This window comes from Canis lupus, chromosome 38, assembly GCF_011100685.1.
Source record: "Canis lupus familiaris isolate Mischka breed German Shepherd chromosome 38, alternate assembly UU_Cfam_GSD_1.0, whole genome shotgun sequence".
Classification (NCBI taxonomy): Eukaryota; Metazoa; Chordata; class Mammalia; order Carnivora; family Canidae; genus Canis; species Canis lupus.
This window is the reverse complement of record NC_049259.1, coordinates 8,621,867-8,640,187: the sequence shown is the minus strand read 5'-3', so window position 1 is coordinate 8,640,187 and position 18,321 is coordinate 8,621,867.

The following is an 18,321-nucleotide window of genomic DNA, read 5'->3' as shown; positions in this document are numbered from 1 at the left end:
TCAAGAAGTAGAAATTAAGTGTATTTAAGAGCCAACAAAATATATTAAAATAGACCACTAACATTGATTTCTATTGGAAGAATTTGAGGGGAGAAGGGAATAAAAATTTCTAAGCCAAATTTTGTACTTATAAAAGGGAACCAATACACACAGAAAAGGAGGGGACATAAGGTTTTATACTAAGCTATAGGTATAAAGGTTACCATAAGAGTAAAAATGTTTTCCTAAATATCAGAGGATATTTACATAGAATGAAATGCATTTATATTTATACTTGCATGTTTTACATGTAAAGTATACTACACAAAAAGAGTAAAGGTGAATTAATATGACAAAAAGGAGTCCAAACATGTTATTTATGTCAATAAAAAAATTTAGCTTACCTCTCTTACAAGAGAAAATTATTTTCAGATTGAGGTATAGATAAAATCTCACTAAACGCTCCATACCAGAGACACACCTAAAGTTAATTTATTAGGAGGCTTGACAATAAAAAGACAAAGTTATATACATGCAAAAAGGAAAAGTAAATAGAATGCTCTAATATTAGATATGAAGAAAGAAGAATAAAATGTGTTGAACAGAACAACACACATAACTTTTAATATTAAAGACTATTACTCACTATGAAGATGCTATCGTTATATTTTTGAACTACTTACATAGCAGTGAATTTCATATAATATAAATGACAAGAATTCAGTTATAGCTAGTTAGAAACACATTGGTAACAGGTGACTTTCATATAACTTTCTTAGTTTTAGCAGATAAAATATCAAAAATAAAATATGCAGAGAAAAACCTAAATATCATAACCAATAAGGTAAACTTTCAAGGTATGTAATAAATTCTGTGTTACAGTAAAGTTCTTCACGTATTTATTGAAAATTTACAAATGTGACCCAGTATTATTATGCCACAAATAAAGTTTATGATACTTGTAACGTGCAACTTGATTTCTTATTGTGCTTCACATTGTCTCATCTCTGGTTCTGGAAAGTCGCTTTTGATAAAAGATACAGTTTAAATGTTCATTATTGAAAGCTTATCACAATTCTAAATAATAGTGAAGACAGAAAAGCAAGTATAACGTATCTTTTTAATGAAAAACCAGAATGTTTTGAAAGAACAGTTGGTGTGAATTCATTACTGATAAATAATTAATGAGGTCTGAGAGCATTTTAATGGTAGATGACTTTGCTTTAGGCTGGGGAAAAAAGAAAAAAAATTGGTCCTTAGCAAATTATTTAGAAGTACTGATACAATATTAGTAATGACTTAATGCTTGAATTAAAGGCAGGATTGATGATGAAAAGGTTTACATAAAAAGTCTTCAGTAAAAAATAATAGTTCAAGTTGATGAATGGGTTAGAATATCTGATGTACAAAGGAGTAATAATAATAATAAACCTAAGATATTTCTACTTAATAATTTACCCAAGTGAGATGAAGGAAGAAGTGTTTTAAATATATTGCATTGGCAAAGTAAGAAATTAGTGTCTGTTACACTTTATCTGTTTATGACTATTTAATTTACTGAAACTAAGGCATAAGGCTTCATATTGAATGGTAAAATATTGACATCATTGACATCATATTGAATGGTAAAATATTGACATCATCCTTGTTATGCACTATACTTATGTAATTTTAATAAATATCAATTGAATATTTTAAATTCATGTACTTCTTCGTTACTCAAATTATTTTAGAAGCACTTAACCAACTTCAGGAGGCATAAATATGGCCCAATTAGTGCACAATGCTTTCTATCACTATTTTCAATAACGTTCTTGTTGATTTCCAGATATCCCTGTAACTAACTGTGAAAATCTGTGGTGTCTGACTTCATCTTATTGGAATTCCCTATGGCTCAGAAGGAAATGTCATTTCTTTCTTCTAAGACTGTTCACTATTTAGCCATCCTTGCAAAGTTTGTCTGGAATGAAGAGCCAGTGCCTCTTCTTGCATGACATGCAGCAATATGATAGACCCATAGAGAATTTTCTCCCAATACCGACTCACCATAACCACTTTACCCACAGCTGTGCATTAGGTCAATATTATCCTTCAGCTCTAATAACAACATCTGGATGCCACAGTTATAATGAGAATTTAGAGACCATGATCTTATACAATTAAATTTTCTAATATTTATATTTCTTTGTGTGATTTCCAAAATAATGTACTTAGTGTTTTTAAAAATCTAAAGTCAGGTAAGACTCAGCATTATCTCCATGTAGCCGACAGTTGAAAGTGGAAACTGTGATACAGCACAAATAACATAAAGTGGAGAAGTTAGTAAAATAAATAAGAAAGTTGCAAAAAAGAAGGAAGAAGAAATAAAGAGAGAGAGAAAGAAAGAAAGAAGAAAGAAAGAAAGAAAGAAAGAAAGAAAGAAAGAAAGAAAGAAAGAAAAAGAAAGAAAGAGAGAAAGAAAGAAAGAAAGAAAGAAAGAAAGAAAAGAAAGAAGAGAAAAAGAGAAAGAAAAAATAGAGAAAATGAGAGAGAGAGAGAGAAAGAAAGAAAGAAAGAGAGAAAGAAGGAAAAAAAGAAAGAAAGGGAGATCTTGCTACTGTTTGGAGCCATCAGCAGTTCTAGAATAATTCTCTGAGAAGAACGATGAATACAATTTTGATTAAGAGAGTTAGTGGGCAGCTTTTCAATGGTATAAGAAAACCTTTTTCTTTGTAATTGATACTTATACTTTTCTGCATGGAAGAGTTAAACTTATGACTTTTAAAAACATCAATGCAGGGGCTCCTGGTGGCTCAGTCAGCTAAGCATCTGCCTTCAGCTCAGGTCATGATTTCAGGGTCCTGGGATCAAGCCCCCAGTCAGGCTCTCTGCTCAACAGGGAGTCTGCTTGCCCCTCCCACTGCTCCTGCTCTTTGTCTCAAATAAAAAATAAAATCTTTGGGATGCCTGAATGGCTCAGTGGTTGAGCATCTGCCTTTGCTTCCGAAGTTGCTGGATTGAATCCCACATCAGGCTCTTTCATGGAAGCCTGCTTCTCCTCCCTCTGCCTGTGTCTCTGCCTCTCTCTGTGTCTCTTATGAATAAATAAATAAAATCTTTAGTAAATAAATAAATAAATAAAATCTTTGAGAAAATAAATAAAAAATCAATGTAGTGACTTAACCATTAGAAATACATATTTTTCTGAAATAGAAGTATCGTTGTTTAGGGCACCCTATCTTTGCACTGCTGATGTGGTTGAAATTTATTCAGTCATAAAATGCAGTTTATAGACAGAAGACAAAAGCTCTTCATTTGGATTCATTTCCTAATTAATGAAAGCTTCTTTGTTTATATTATTTTTTTAACCTTATATAAACTCAACAAATCCATGGTTACTTTATTCATTTTTACCTGTTTGTAAGGGAACTTGCATTGAAACTGTTGTCAGGAGTCCTTTTCTTTCTTTAGTACTTGTGTCATAAGGGCCTGTACATTAGAGTACTTTTACTTTAATTATGTTTGCAGAGACAAAGGATGGATTTTGGCGATGTGAACAGATTCCGGGAGCAGCATTTATTGATACGGTAATTTGTGTTAAGCAGATTTAACTTTAAAATAGCAATTGGGCAAGTAAGAGGCAGTGAATAATGTCTTTTTCTCTGTGACTATAAATAAAAATATGAGACAGTTTTTTTGAATACAGTTGGGACTAATTGGTAGTGTATAAGTCACTACGTCATACTTGTCTAGTTTCTTGATTCAGATGGTCGCAAGCAATAACCCATGTACATCTTATGGTAACTACTGAACTGTGTTCATAATTAACAATTAAATATTTCACAGGATAAGTTTCCTTTTTCTGCCTATGCAAGGTTTTAAAATATTAGACATAGTTAGATTCTTGTAGAAAAGAAATAGATACATATATGGAACTGAAAAACACCAACAGTTTAAAATATTTTTCCCAGAATCTGTACAATCTAGTACAAAGACTACATAATTTAGATTCTGATTAAGCTGAGTTCCAATTTCACTCTTATGTTTGATAATGGTGTAATCATAGAAATGTGTTTCTTTTAGTTCTTTACTACAATTTAATAAATAAGGAATATAAGGAAGACGTTACATTTCATGCAAGGACAACAGATCCTTTCTCTCAATATTGAGGAAGGAAGATAAATGGATACATAATATACTATAGCTTAGTAAATCCTTCTCATTTGGAAATACCCCAGGTATTTCTTAGATAAGAAGAAACACCAAACCTTGTCTAGAAGACGTTCCCAGAAACTAACAGCTAGACTGAGTCCTGAGGGAGGTAGGGAGACTAGTCATGTGTAAGTCGAAAAGAGAAAGCACGAAGCTGTCAAGAATATTTTACAGAACAGATCTTTACATGCTATAATAAAGGACCTCTAGGTATGCATTATTAAAAGACTCTGACTTCATTTTGTTGGAAACTATTGAAATTCTTTCCTTGGGAGGTGATAAATGACATTTTCAACTCTAAAAGCAACAAGAAGAATTATGAGAAAGGAAAGGCCTAGAGATGTGTACTACTGACTACGATTAATAGTAGTGGAAGTGACAAAATGTGCATTAATTAGAGAAATGTAAAGAAGCTCACATGGTTTACTCCAGGTTTCTCAGAGGTCTTTCTTTATTGTTTGAGCTGAAGTTGTGTGCATCTGAAGGTCTGTTTGCTTACTGATTAAAAGATTGCCTTGAGTGCAGTTTAAAAATGTCTCCCTTTGAATCACAGACCAATCTTTTTCAGGGTCTGGAATTGAACAGCCATGTGGTAAATAGTCATTCAATAAATATATTAAGAATGAAAATTGGCAAAATCCAATAATAGATGACTTTCAGATTGTCTTGGTCAAATTGAGTGAAGGTAGCATCAGTCAATAAGCAAGTAATTTAAGAGAGAATGCAGATGTAGGTAGATGATGATAAGCTCATTTTATTTTATTTTTTTATTTTTTTTGATAAGCTCATTTTAAATGACACATCACTTAAACTCTCTTTCCTTAATGTAAAGTATTAAAATAATATCAACCTTTAATATTACTGTGAATGCTAAAGAAGATAACATATCAAGCTGGATATCTTAGTCTTAAGCATGAATATATGGTCTCTACTCAGATTACCTAGACAAAAAAATCACTATTTCAGGTCCCCTTATTTTAGATACAAGTCATCTAATATTTCTGAGTACCGTCTTAATCATCTGTGAGATGGGAGTTTCTCACAGAATTATTGTTGGAGCTAAATAAAACAATCTGTGACAGGTGCACTATATGCACCCTAGACATTAATATAAAACATTCTAGATGCTTTTCCCAAAGAGGAAAACTTCACTGATACAGATTAAGCCCATAAAAATGTGCCCCAAGTTTTCCTTCTCCTCATTTGATATAATGCATCAGAAGAACCAGGACTCATGGTAGTATTTCTGTCTTCATATCATGCATGCTTTATTAATCTACTAAGTTATACAACTTTCTTTTATATTATTAAAATGCAAGAATAATTTCAATTTAGAAAAGTTGTTAAAAAGTTCGATGCAAAAAAAAAGTTCGATGCGGAAATAGGCAATGTGTTACAATATGATTTTGAAGAATACTGTTGGTCAAGATAAGCATCTTCAATTAGAAATGCCAGAATGGAAAACAAATAATCCAACTCTATAGTTGTAAACTCCAGATGGTTTGAAACAGTATTTCTAGTTGAAGAATTTTACACCAGCTGGCATTTTATTCATACATGCTAGGTGTCCAGCAAAAGCTAAGATTGTAGTAGTCTAAATAGAAAGGTCCCGAAGACCTCATCCATCAGCAAGATAGGATGAAGGATCCTCTTGGGGGAAAATGTCTCCACTGTCACAGCAGGAAAACTTGATGTGAAAAGATACTATTTCAGGATCCATTCTTGGATTCCTTCGCATCACTGCACAGTGAGCTAAAAATAATAAATTGGTGAAAAACAGACAAAAGGTGACAATGATTGAAATCATTATTTTGAGCATATCACGAATAGATATGATTATTGCTCACTTCAGTCTAGAGAATGTATAATACAGAAAAAAAAAGAGGGGAAAATAAATTTGTCAAAGCATGGATGGAAAGGTTCAGGTGAAGAGGCATGATTTTGCAAATATGCCATTACCGCATTCTGTCAGCATATTGCAAGTAGGTCATGGGGATGGTCATGCTTATGGGGATTAAAATAATCTTACATATTTTCCCATCTGAAGCATACATCAGTGATGAACACCTGGAATCTGGAGGACTTAAAGCAAAATCACAGAAATCTGCAAGAGTATTATATGAATTAAATAAGAAAAATGAAAACTACAACCTCATATTTTAATAGTAGTCACTAAATTAATAAGTGCATGGAGCATTAGAAATCTGTTACAAACAGACTCAATTGTCCAAACTGTGACTTGACTGAGATGTGGGTGACCATATATTGCTGCAACAGTTATAGTAAGATAATTCAATTACTTAAATGATTTTAAATGTGTCCTTGAGAAAAAATACTACAAATATTATAGACTTGAATTTTTAGAATGCTAAAAGTAACAGAGGTAAGGCGAGTATATCATTATGCATTATAAAGCAAAGACTACGTGACCACTTGCTTTTGTGTGATATTTTGATGCAGATCTTTTCCAAAAAACATACAAAAATTATAAAAGACATTAGTGAAATGCGACTTAAGATTCTACCAACAAGGGTTCCCTGTGTGGCTCAGCGGTTAAGCGTCTGCCTTCGGCCCAGGGCATGATCTTGGAGACCTGGATCGAGTCCCAGGTCGCTGCATGGGGTCTGCTTCTCCCTTGTCTCTATCTCTCATGAATAAATAAATAAAATCTTTAAAAAAATAAAATTCTACCTACAGAAATGCACTTTATATTAAACACTGAAAAACATTTAATTTTCAAAATTGATAATGGCACATTATCAATTAAGTTAAGTAAGTTAAGCAAAGATTAGTTCATTTTCAACAAGCTGGACTCCATTAGTGATATCCTATGTTAATAGAAAATAACAAAAAAGAATTTTGAGTCCTCAAGAATGGCTGGTCTTGGGATTTGACAAGTCTGATCTTGCATATAGCTAAGTTTTTAATACCTAAGTTATATATTTTTTAAAAATCAGGGGATCCCTGAGTGGCTAGGTGGTTTGGTGCCTGCCTTCGGCCCAGGTTGTGATCTTGGAGTCCCGGGATCAAGTCCCACATTGGGCTCCCTTCAGGGAGCCTGCTTCTCCCTCTGCCCCTCTCTCAAATAAATAAATAAATAAATAAATAAATAAATAAATAAAATAAAAATCTGCTTTTACTGAATCATAGAATATTTTCTCTGCAATGCCCCAAATCCAATTGTATATTGTATAGTTGTCTTCAAATTACTTCCTTTAAATCTTTGTTCATTTTTTAGCATTTTTCTATAGTTTTCTATATTTCCGTAAATAATCTAGTAGATAACCAGCTTTAATTTCTATTGATATTGTTAAAATAATTGAAATATTTTATCAACATCAAAATGTGAAGTATTTACTGTTTTTCTTTCTATAATGATAGGAATTCACCAACATTTCTTTATACTGTCACCACACCCACCTTCAAATTATACTTGCAAATTAATGGACTTTATATTTTTTATTTTTTAAGATTTTATTTATTTATTCATGATAGAGAGAGAGAGAGAGATAGAGGCAGAGACACATGCAGAGGGAGAAGCAGGCTCCATGCAGGAAGCCTGATGCGGGACTCAATCTGGGGACCCCAGGATCACGCCCCGGGTGGAAGGCAGGTGCTCAACTGTTGAGCCACCCAGGGATCCCCCAGGGTTCTTTATTCAATAGTATCCTTCTGTTACTGTGATACATGAACAATAATTTGATGATATAAAATTTGTCAATCATAACATTTTTTCTCAAAACTATTTTCTTTTATGTATGTATTTATTTATTAAACTATTTTCATTCCATTTCTTTTTTTCTGTTAGCTTCAGGTGACACTTTGCCAATTTGTATTTGCTTTCTTTTATCTTTATAGCAAGCATTTTTTCATTTGTTTTGCCTATTATATTGGCCAGTTTATTTGTGGGATTCTTTTTTTTTTTTTTATTTGTGGGATTCTTTCTTTGCTTTACAATTTTATAATTTCACTGGAATTAGTGAATTTAGTAAATTGTAAGTTGTAATTAGTAAATTAAGTAAGTTAGTGAATTTCACTTAGTAAATTGTGATTACGTAAACATTCTCATTATATCCTACACAATTATAATTATAATTTCTGCATTGTTTGTTTTGTGCTTTACAGTTATAAATGGAAGTTTATTATATTATTGTTTCTTGGGTCCTTACCTTCCCTAGTCAAGTCCTGTTTTTCAAAGCCTCTCAAGTCCCCACTATCCCTTCTTCATTATATTATATATATTTCCATCTCATCTTCCTTTGATTAAGGAATTAATATTTTCTTGAGTTTTATTAAGGTTTCAAAGACATCTTTTTGACAGTATGTTTTTTCTCTATGACCCGTCTCCCCTGACTCCAAATTTTCTTAAAAATCTTCATCAATTTCTCCTTTTTAGATGAAGTCTCTGTTCTCACAAATCCCTTTTATGTACCTTCAAAAAGATTAAGAACAGAGAGAGTAATACTTCTCCATGATTCATTGTGGTTAATTAATATGAGGTATTTTCATCTTTCTTGTTTTTTTTTGTTTTTTTCATATTTCATTTAACCAAGATTATTTGTTAATTGTAGTAAATTTCCTCATCAGTACTTTCTTACATCTCTAGTGAACCATTTATAATTATAAATGTTTTGGGTTAAAGGTTTATACTTTTACCAATATTGTTGGCTATTTGAACAGAATTTTATATAAAAATTAAACCAAATAGTCTAACTTGTTTCAACACTTTCCAAAATGAATATATTTGTTTCCAACACTAAACGTTACATATTTATTGAAAGATCACTGTATAAAACAAGCTGGTTCCATACATAATCTGAAATAAAAGTTATTGAAAATATTAACTGTATCTATGATAACTTTATTTTAAACAACTGTCTATCATCATTTATTTTCTAGAGTTCTGCTGGCTATTATTTTACTGTTTTCTGTTGAGTTTATTAGCTGTACTAGCAAAGCAAAAGTTATAATATTAAACCTGCTGTAACTATACAAATCTTTGTATTGTTTTTCTATATGCTTTTACATCATAAGCAGCAGATTCTGTATGATAATTAAAAAATAAAAATTCTACAGGAATATTTGTAAATCCTTGATATAATTTTAGCTTTTGTGTTTTGTGGATTAATTCCAAAATTCCAGGGAACTTAAATGAAGATTATAAAAATAAAATGTAATTTAAAAAATGTTTAAAAGTCAAGTTGAATTTGCCTTCTTTTTCATTGTGAATATTTTTAATAATTTAAAAGAGGGAAAATATCCTTGATAAAATTGATATGTAGAATGTGAACAGCTTGTAATGTTCAATTTCTTGATCAGATTGGTAGTTATGTGGGTTTATTCCACTTTAAGAAAATTCATCAATTAGTGCACCTTTCTTTGTGTATGCTACATGTCAATAAAAATCTTTACTTCTGAAATTCAATTTGGTTTGTAGGCCAAAAATTATTGCCTAAGTCCATCCCAGAATCTTCAGCACAGCTGAAATACCAGCTTTTATTTTTGATGTTTTATTGTGGTTGTTTTTCATTGTTCATAAGATTATCTCCCACAAACTTTCACATTCTACTATAAATCTAAAACATGTTTCAGATATTTCATTAAGAATTTCTAGGACTTTTGTAGCAAATGAGTTTTCTGGTTATTGAGTTGGCTATGTTTCAAGAAACAGAAGTGCCCAGAATGCATCTGGTTCTGTTTTATTTCTATAAATTTTAATTTTACTTAAATTTGCATACTTAGTACTATTTTCAGCCCAGGAAAATTTCCTTCAATTCTAAGTGTGATTTTAGTTTGTATCCCGATTACTTCTTTGAAACACCTGTAATTTCCAGATGGCTCTTTGTTCCTTCATCTCCTCTCTCATAATTTTCAGCTCTTTGGCTTGTTATTGTACACTTAAAGAGCCTCTCAAGTATGCTCTTAACAGCAGTCATTAAATTTCCATAGGCTCATTTTACTCTTTGCTGCCTCCCATTTTTATTTTACTTTTGTGTCTTTAGTTTGATTTTAATCTTTTAATCTCATCCAGACTTCTTTTTCTCATCAGTTGTTCTTTTCACATGACTTTTTCTTACCCAGTTTCTAATTTTCCTGACAAGTGGAACAAAATATTTATATAAAAACTTTAATTCCTAGCATATGTGACTACTAGGACTACTTTTTTTAAGATTTTATTCATATTTTTGAGAGAGAGAGAGCTCACAAGTGAGTGGCGGGAGGGAAAAGCAGACTCCTTGCTGAGTAAGGAGGCCAACTGGGGACTCCATCTCAGGACCCAGGGATCTTGACCTGAGCTAAGACAGATGCTTAACCAACTGAGCCACCCAGGCATTCCATCTAGGACTAATTTTTAATCTCTGTTCACAACTATATCTTATTTGAAGGCTCTAAACTTACCAGGAGCTAATATAGTTCCACCAGCCAAGTCACCCTTTCTGCTTCTGACAGTGAGATCCTTACATGGATGTGGAAACCAGCAGAGATGTTTGTTTTTTTAATCCACAGCATTGTTTGTTTGCTGTTTTAAAACAATGTAGATCTTTTCTGAACTAGGTGTAAGCACCAGTGTCAGGTATTGTTTGTTGGGATTTTTTTCTAAAACTGATAGGTATTTTATTTACATAGGATATACTTACATGTATTTTATTTACACATAATTATTTACATATGGTATGTTTATACATCTTTATGTATATTAAGGATATTCAAAGATTAATTTAGGACACAATTAGTAAAGTCTTAGAATTTTTAAATCAAATTTGTTTTATTTTTCAAAGCTATTCTTATCTACTTATTTTTTTAAAGATTTATATATTTATTTTAGTGAGAGAGAGAAAAAGCATGCATGATGGAGGGAGGGGCAGAGAGAGAGGGTGAGAGAATCTCAAGCCGACTCTGCTGATCACAGAGCTTGATGCAGGGCTCAATCTCAGGACCTTGAGATCATGACTCAAGCCTAAATCAAGAGTTTGATGCTTAACTGACTGAGCACTCATTTGCCCCTCTACTTATTTTTTTATTCAATTCCCATGCTTAGGATTGTCAATAAACTGGTCCTACTAAATCCTTTGATTCCCTGTAAAAGACTACTCTAGTATCAATAAAATTTTTGTTACCTTCTTACTTTATCTAAACATGTTCAATCCTATACTTATTTTCCAGGAATGTTTTCCCATTTTCATTGCAAAAATAAAAATTGTGTATATTTTTTGTATCCATTTTCAAGATAGTGTTGAATATAGATATCTTTATAATTAAAAATGAATGTTATTTCTCTTCTTTGAATTCCTTCTAGTGTTTTCTATATACTACACAACCTCGCCTTGCCTTATATTCCAGTTATCACAAATTTTTTTCTCTATAGATGGTAAAAACGGTCATTAACAACAAGTATTATTTCTTCAACTCATAGTTTAAACTCATAGCACCAATACATATCTTAGTACAAACACACATATGTGTCATGCATATAGGTCTAGATACATAAACATAGATAATGATGCTTTACTGATCACAGTATTCATTACATATAATTTAACTACACCAGCAGATTTAGCTAGGAGTTTTATAGAATGAATATTCTACCTATTAGATAAATAAATCATATTTAAACCAACAAATGAAAAGATAATACATTTTTCTTCTATTTTTATTTATAAAATTTAAACCAACATGTATCATTATCTCTAATTCTTGCAGAAAATCCTTGGGAAGGTGGCGCAGTTTATGCCTATGAACTAGTCAAGAGGAGCTTTACTTTTTTTTTTTGTTTGTTTGTTTTTTGTTTTTTTTTTGAGCTTTACTTTTTTTAGAAAAATATTTTATTTATTTGAGAGGGAGAGAGAGATAGCAAGAGAGAACAGGAGTACGGGGCAGGGAGGAGAAGCAGGCTCCCCTCTGAGCAGGGAGCCAGATGCAAGGCTCAGTCCCAGGACCCTAGGATCATGACCTGAGCTGAAGGCAGATGCTTAACTTACTGAGACACCCAGGTGTCCCATGATGGAGCTTCACTTAATCTAAGCAGAGCAGAGTGATGAGGGCACTCTGATATTGTGACAGAGCTGTTATGACAAAGTTACTCAGATATATCCAGGAATACACCAAAGATGTTTATGAAAGAGCATAATTATAAACCATTAAATTACAGAAAAAAAAAAACCCTAATATATGCTAATTTAATTTATGGTTTTTCACTAGGGAAAGAAACAGGAATGAGGCAGAATGAAAGATGGTCTAAAGCTCCTGCCTTTTTGTTAATCTCAGAATCAAAGAAGAATCTTTTCATTTTCTGTGAATTTACTTGAATATCAAAGAGTGAAATTTTAAATTCTAAATTTCCCTTGAGGCTGACAATTTTGTTTGTTTTTATTTTTTAAAGATTTTATTTATTTTTTCATGAGAGACACAGAGAGAGACAGAGAGGCAGAGACACAGGCAGAGGGAGAAGCAGGCTCCATGCAGGGAACCCAACGTGGGAATCAATCCCAGGTCTCCAGGATCAGGCCCTGGGCTGAAGGCAGCGCTAAACCACTGAGCCACCCTGGCTGCCCGAGGCTGACAATTTTATACTCATTGGTATTAGCTATTATATAGATGTGGCTGCTTAGCAATATAATTTTTTTTTCTGTTTCTAATTCAAGATTGGGTAAGATGGATCTCACTGTATTTTGTGAGTTTTTATTTACTATAGTCATATGGTTGCATGTTTTAGATACTCTTGAATAATTAAGGGAGATTTACGCTGTAGCCCACAACATAAACCTTTTATTATTTCCAGACTTCACAATATTTTTTTCTTAAATTCTGAGTTTTCTTCAATATTTAGGACATATGTACATTTTGTTTTATATAATATTCATTTCAAAAGAAATACAATTGGTATTTGAGTGATAGTATTCTAACATTAGTGGGTAACTCAGGTCTAACTTGTTTTTTAGGCTTAACTTCTTAAATCACTGAATTTTTCAAAGAATTATGAAAGTTACATGTACTTAGAAAAATGAAATAGAATAAAATTAATGACATAAAAACTGGAAGCTTTCTATAATTTAGCTAAGCACTAGAAATGAAGAATCAGGGATATAGTACCATCCACTACTTAGCAATAAAAAAAAAATATGAGTTATCACATTTTAGGGTTTGACAATGTTAATAGTGACTCACTACTTCCATTCCAGAGTAGAGTGCCTATAGAATTTTGAGAAATGCTTGTATGGAGGAATAAATAGGAACCCACTCAGGCTTAAAACCTTGGTAATTTCAGTTCAGTGACATTTTACATATCACTTATTTTAAAGTCTAATTGTTGGGACGCCTGGGTGGCTCAGCGGTTTAGCGCCTGCCTTTGGCTCAGGGTGTGATCTGGGGATCTGGGATCAAGTCCCATAGCAGACTCCTTGCATGGAGCCTGCTTCTCCCTCTGTTCAGGTCTCTACCTCTCTCGCTCGCTCTCTCTCTTTCTGTACCTCTCATAAATAAATAAATAAATAAATAAATAAATAAATAAATAAATAAATATTTGTCATTTCTAATGACTGAGAAATATTCCATTGTATACATAGACCACATCTTCTTTATCCATTCATCTTTCGAGGAACATCAAAGCTCCTTCTACAGTTTGGCTATTGTGGACATTGCTGCTATAAACATCGGGGTGCAGGTGTTCTGGCGTTTCACTGCATCTGTATCTTTGGGGTAAATCCCCAGAAGTGCAATTGCTGGGTCGTAGGGCAGGTCTATTTTTAACTCTTTGAGGAACCTCCACACAGTTTTCCAGAGTGGTTGTACCAGTTCACATTCCCTCCATTTGCTTCGAAGTGGATGGAACTGGAGGGTATTATGTTGAGTGAAATAAGTCAATCGGAGGACAAACATTATATGGTCTCATTCCATTTGGGGAATATAAAAATTAGTGAAAGGGAATAAAGGGGAAAGTAGAGAAAATGAGTGAAAATATCAGTGAGGGTGACAAAACATGAGAGACATCTAACTCTGGGAAATGAACAAGAGGTAGTGGAAAGGGATGTGGGAGGAGTTGGAATGACTGGGTGATGGGCACTGAGAGGGTACTTGGTGGGAAGAGCACTGGGTGTTATGCTATATGTTGGCAAATTGAACTTCAATTTAAAAAAAAGGAACAATAAATAAATAAATAAATAAATAAATAAAATCATTTAAAAAATAAAGTCTAATTATTTTATTATCTAAAAATGAAAACAATAAAAATATCTCTCAAAAATAGAATAAATAATAATTTGAGTATATAGCATATAAGAGGTGCTAAGTAAAAATTAGTTCCAGTTACTTTTTTTTTTGTCTTCATTCTACATAACACAACTTCTTTTATTCTACCTTCTTGGTTCTCAAAGCGATAAACTAAGGAGTTTTGAAAAGGAAAGGTGTTTGGTCCATATGATAAAAAAAAAAAAAGAAAAAAGTTGTTTGACCCATATGGAAAAATTACTGGTTTGGATTGCTCTCTGATAATTGGCTCATTACTCACTTCAAAAATATTCTTTATTCTTATACTATTATAAAAATTACACTATCTATAATAATTATAATAGAGCATTTAAAAGAAAAGTTACTAAATTTATCCCTAAACTTCACATCCTACTTTTATATGCTTCTCTTCCCCAAAGTTCCACATCTGTTGTTTTTAGCATAAATTGCTATCTCTTATGTATGAGTGATTGTATTGCCAAAATTTTAATAGTTAAATTCAGAGCAAACATAAGGAAAGTCATGAAGTAAAATAGCACATTTAATAAGAATTTTATAATCTAGAGATAATCAGCTCCCCATGCTTCTGTTAAACAGATTGAACCCAAGTGTAGGCTGACTAGCTATGGCCTTTTCTTTATGTAGCAAGATTTAGCTATCATGCCCCTTTGGGGAGCACCTTCATCTTAATCATTTGGAGTATGAGGATTTCTGTGTCTGCTCTGACGTCAATTTCCCTGATGTACTTGGCTCCAAAGTATTACTCATGGGCACAACTTGTACATCTGCTCACCTTCTTGAAGAGAAGATTGTCTTCCTGGCCTCAATCCTCAGAGTGGAGAGGGTATGAGAAATAAACATTGGTCTTAACCACCCCATTCCAGACTCACCAGTGCCCATTTCTTATTACATTCAAATCCCCACTAACATAAAACTATTATATGTGAAATTTCTTATAAATCTTTGAGAGAGATAGAGGAAGGTTACAATATATTTTATTATAGGATAAAAACACTTACATTTGAATATTTTTACTGCTAGTTTTCTTGGCCATCCATGCCAAGAGATCCATTCTCATTAAATGTTTCTGGAATAGCTTTTCTCTGTCAAGGTCCTTCTCCAAGTTTCAAGATCAGCTACACTTTCTTTCCTTAAATTTATAGTAGGAAAATTTCTCATGGAGTGTTAAGATGAAGAAACCAGCAATATCCTCTTGTTTGATTTCTTTGACTCATTGAACCAGGTTAGAGGGATTTAATAATGATAAAAAGCTTATGAAGATATTTTCCTAAGTGACAGAAGACCAAATTCAATGTTATATGTGATAAAAGGCAAGTTATTTAAAATTTCAAAACTATGATTTCTCAGCTATATAATGGAAATGATTATTCATCTCAAAGAGTACTGTGGAGAATTAAGTGAACTGAAGCATGTAAAGCACTTAGAATAGTCAATGTTGTTGTACAATAAGTCTTTCATCTTAGTCATTGTTTTGTTATTGGTGCTCACTCTACTAGTCACTCATTTGACACATATTTATTGAGTGTCAGCTCTGTGTCAGGTTCTATTAGGGTAGTTGGAGAATACGCGAGAATAGATAGTGCCTGTGCCCCCAAAGAATGACAATAAACAAGCAATACCATCATTTAAGATAGTGATATAACTTTGAAGGAAGATAAAGCAGAGGCAGGTCATTTTCATAGCTATGGAGGGCACCTCAAAGATTTCATTTGGGTAGAGATCTGAATGATGAGAAAAAAAATAAGTCCAATGTAAAGATCAGTGTGAAAAATATTTCATGCAGGAGGGACTGGAAGGGCAAGCATTTTGTAGCTAAAATGAGCTTGGCATGGCTTAGCAACAACAAAAAAGGCTCAACTGCTTAGGACAGAATGAGCAATAGATGATCATCACAGATGAGGTCATAGAGCAGCTGTCTGCTTGTCTAGGACCTTGAGTATTATAGTAATAAATATGCAGTTTTTCACTGTCATGAGAATGACCAGAGGGCTTTGACTACAAAGTTACTGAACTCTTAGATTTTCGAAATACCTCCCGTGATTCAATGCATAGCAGCATTGAAGCAGCTTTGTGGATTAGGTTAATTCTACTTTCATAGGGAAATAAGATACTAGGTCTTCAGTGCAAAAGGAAAATAAATATTTGAAGATTTAAGTAAAAAAAAAAAGTGAAATAATTATCTTAAAGATAACTGACCAGGGAAATATAGAAGTATTCTGGATATTTCTAAGGCCTGATCAGCATGATTATAAAGTTTTCTCTTAATTTAGGTTTAGGAACAAAGTTGAGGAAGTAGAAGGTAAGGTAAACCAGATTTGGTGTTTTTCCAGTGAGAGAGGAAGACACAAGCAAGTTAAGGCTGAATACAAACTAGAAGCTATAATGTTATGCTTTAGTAAGGAGAGAGGAGACATCAGGAGAAAAGGAAAGTAATAATTTGGTATGGTTGGTGGATTAAAGAGTGCTGATACAGTGAAAGAACTGTTGGAGAGGTGTTACTAGATTATGTCTGTTGAAACATTTAGAGGTGGTACACAAAAAATGAGATCCTGAGGTTGTGGATTTTTGTTTTTGTTTTTGTTTCTGTTTTTTTTTTTTTTTTTTTTTTAATATGACAGTTACTGGAAATAACTAGATTTAGGGAATGGAAATTAATGGAGGCTCATGGTAGAGTATTATCCACCTAACTACAGAAATTAATACTAAAGTAACTGGTTTTAGGGTATCCCTGGGTTGCTCAGTGGTTTAGCACCTGCCTTCAGCCCAGGCATGATCCTGGAGTCCCGGGATCGAGTCCCACATCAGGCTCCCTGCATGGAGCCTGCTTCTCCCTCTGCTTGTGTCTCTGCCTCTTTCTCTATGTGTCTCTCATGAATAAATAAATAAAATCTTTAAAAAATAAAGTAATTGGTTTTAATTTTCCTCATTTAAAATTACATCTACTAGGGCACCTAGAGGATCAGTCTGTTAAGCACCTGCCTTCAGCTCAGGTCCTGATCCCAGGGCTCTGGAATTGAGCACCATGTCAGGCTCTCGGTGTCTCCTATTTTTGTGTCTCCCCTCAGTCATGATCGCTCTCTCTCCCTCTCTCTTTCTCTCTCTCCCAAATAAATAAATAAAAATTTTAAATAAATAAATAAAATTACATTTCCTCATTTTTGTGTCCACCATTCTCTCAGATATATAATCTATCTAAAGACATACTTACATAAAATAGATTTTCAGAGTTAATGTGTCAGATATTTTTAGATTGAAACTTTTATTATCAAAGAGAGAATGAATTTAGAACCACACATTGTTTGGGGATAACAATATCCCCTGGTGAAAACTGACCTATAATACAGAGGACAGCAATGTCAGGGATTTCTACCTTCTAAGAGCTAAGCAGAATTAGATAAATGGGAAATCTGTTAAAGATTATAGATCCACCTGCCATATGTCCTTTGGGCTTTTTCATTTCTTATTATTTTCTTGCCTAGAATTAAAAATAAATATGTGATTTTGCAACAAAGAGGACTATATCCATATACTAAGGAGATCAAAGCATGAAGATGAGAACGGTCCAAATCCCCAATGGGTTTTGCAAAGCAGCCCCACTAATGCTATCTCCAGATATATGATTATGTGTGAAAAGTCTTGTAGGGCACAGGTTAAATAACTCTTTCAGTATATCTGTTTTCTTTTGATCTTTTTCTTACAGATTGGTCAGCTCTATTGTCAGTTAATCCATCTTTTATGGGGGTCCATTAAAAAGAAAGCTCACAAGCAATAATCAGTATATTGCTTTCCAAATTTTTCCCCATTTTTTTCACTGAGTCAGAGAGCAACAATATAACCAAAATTTTTGCTACAGCATAACATGGCATTCCACCTTTTCAAAAACCTATGCTATCTGGGTCTCCCCTG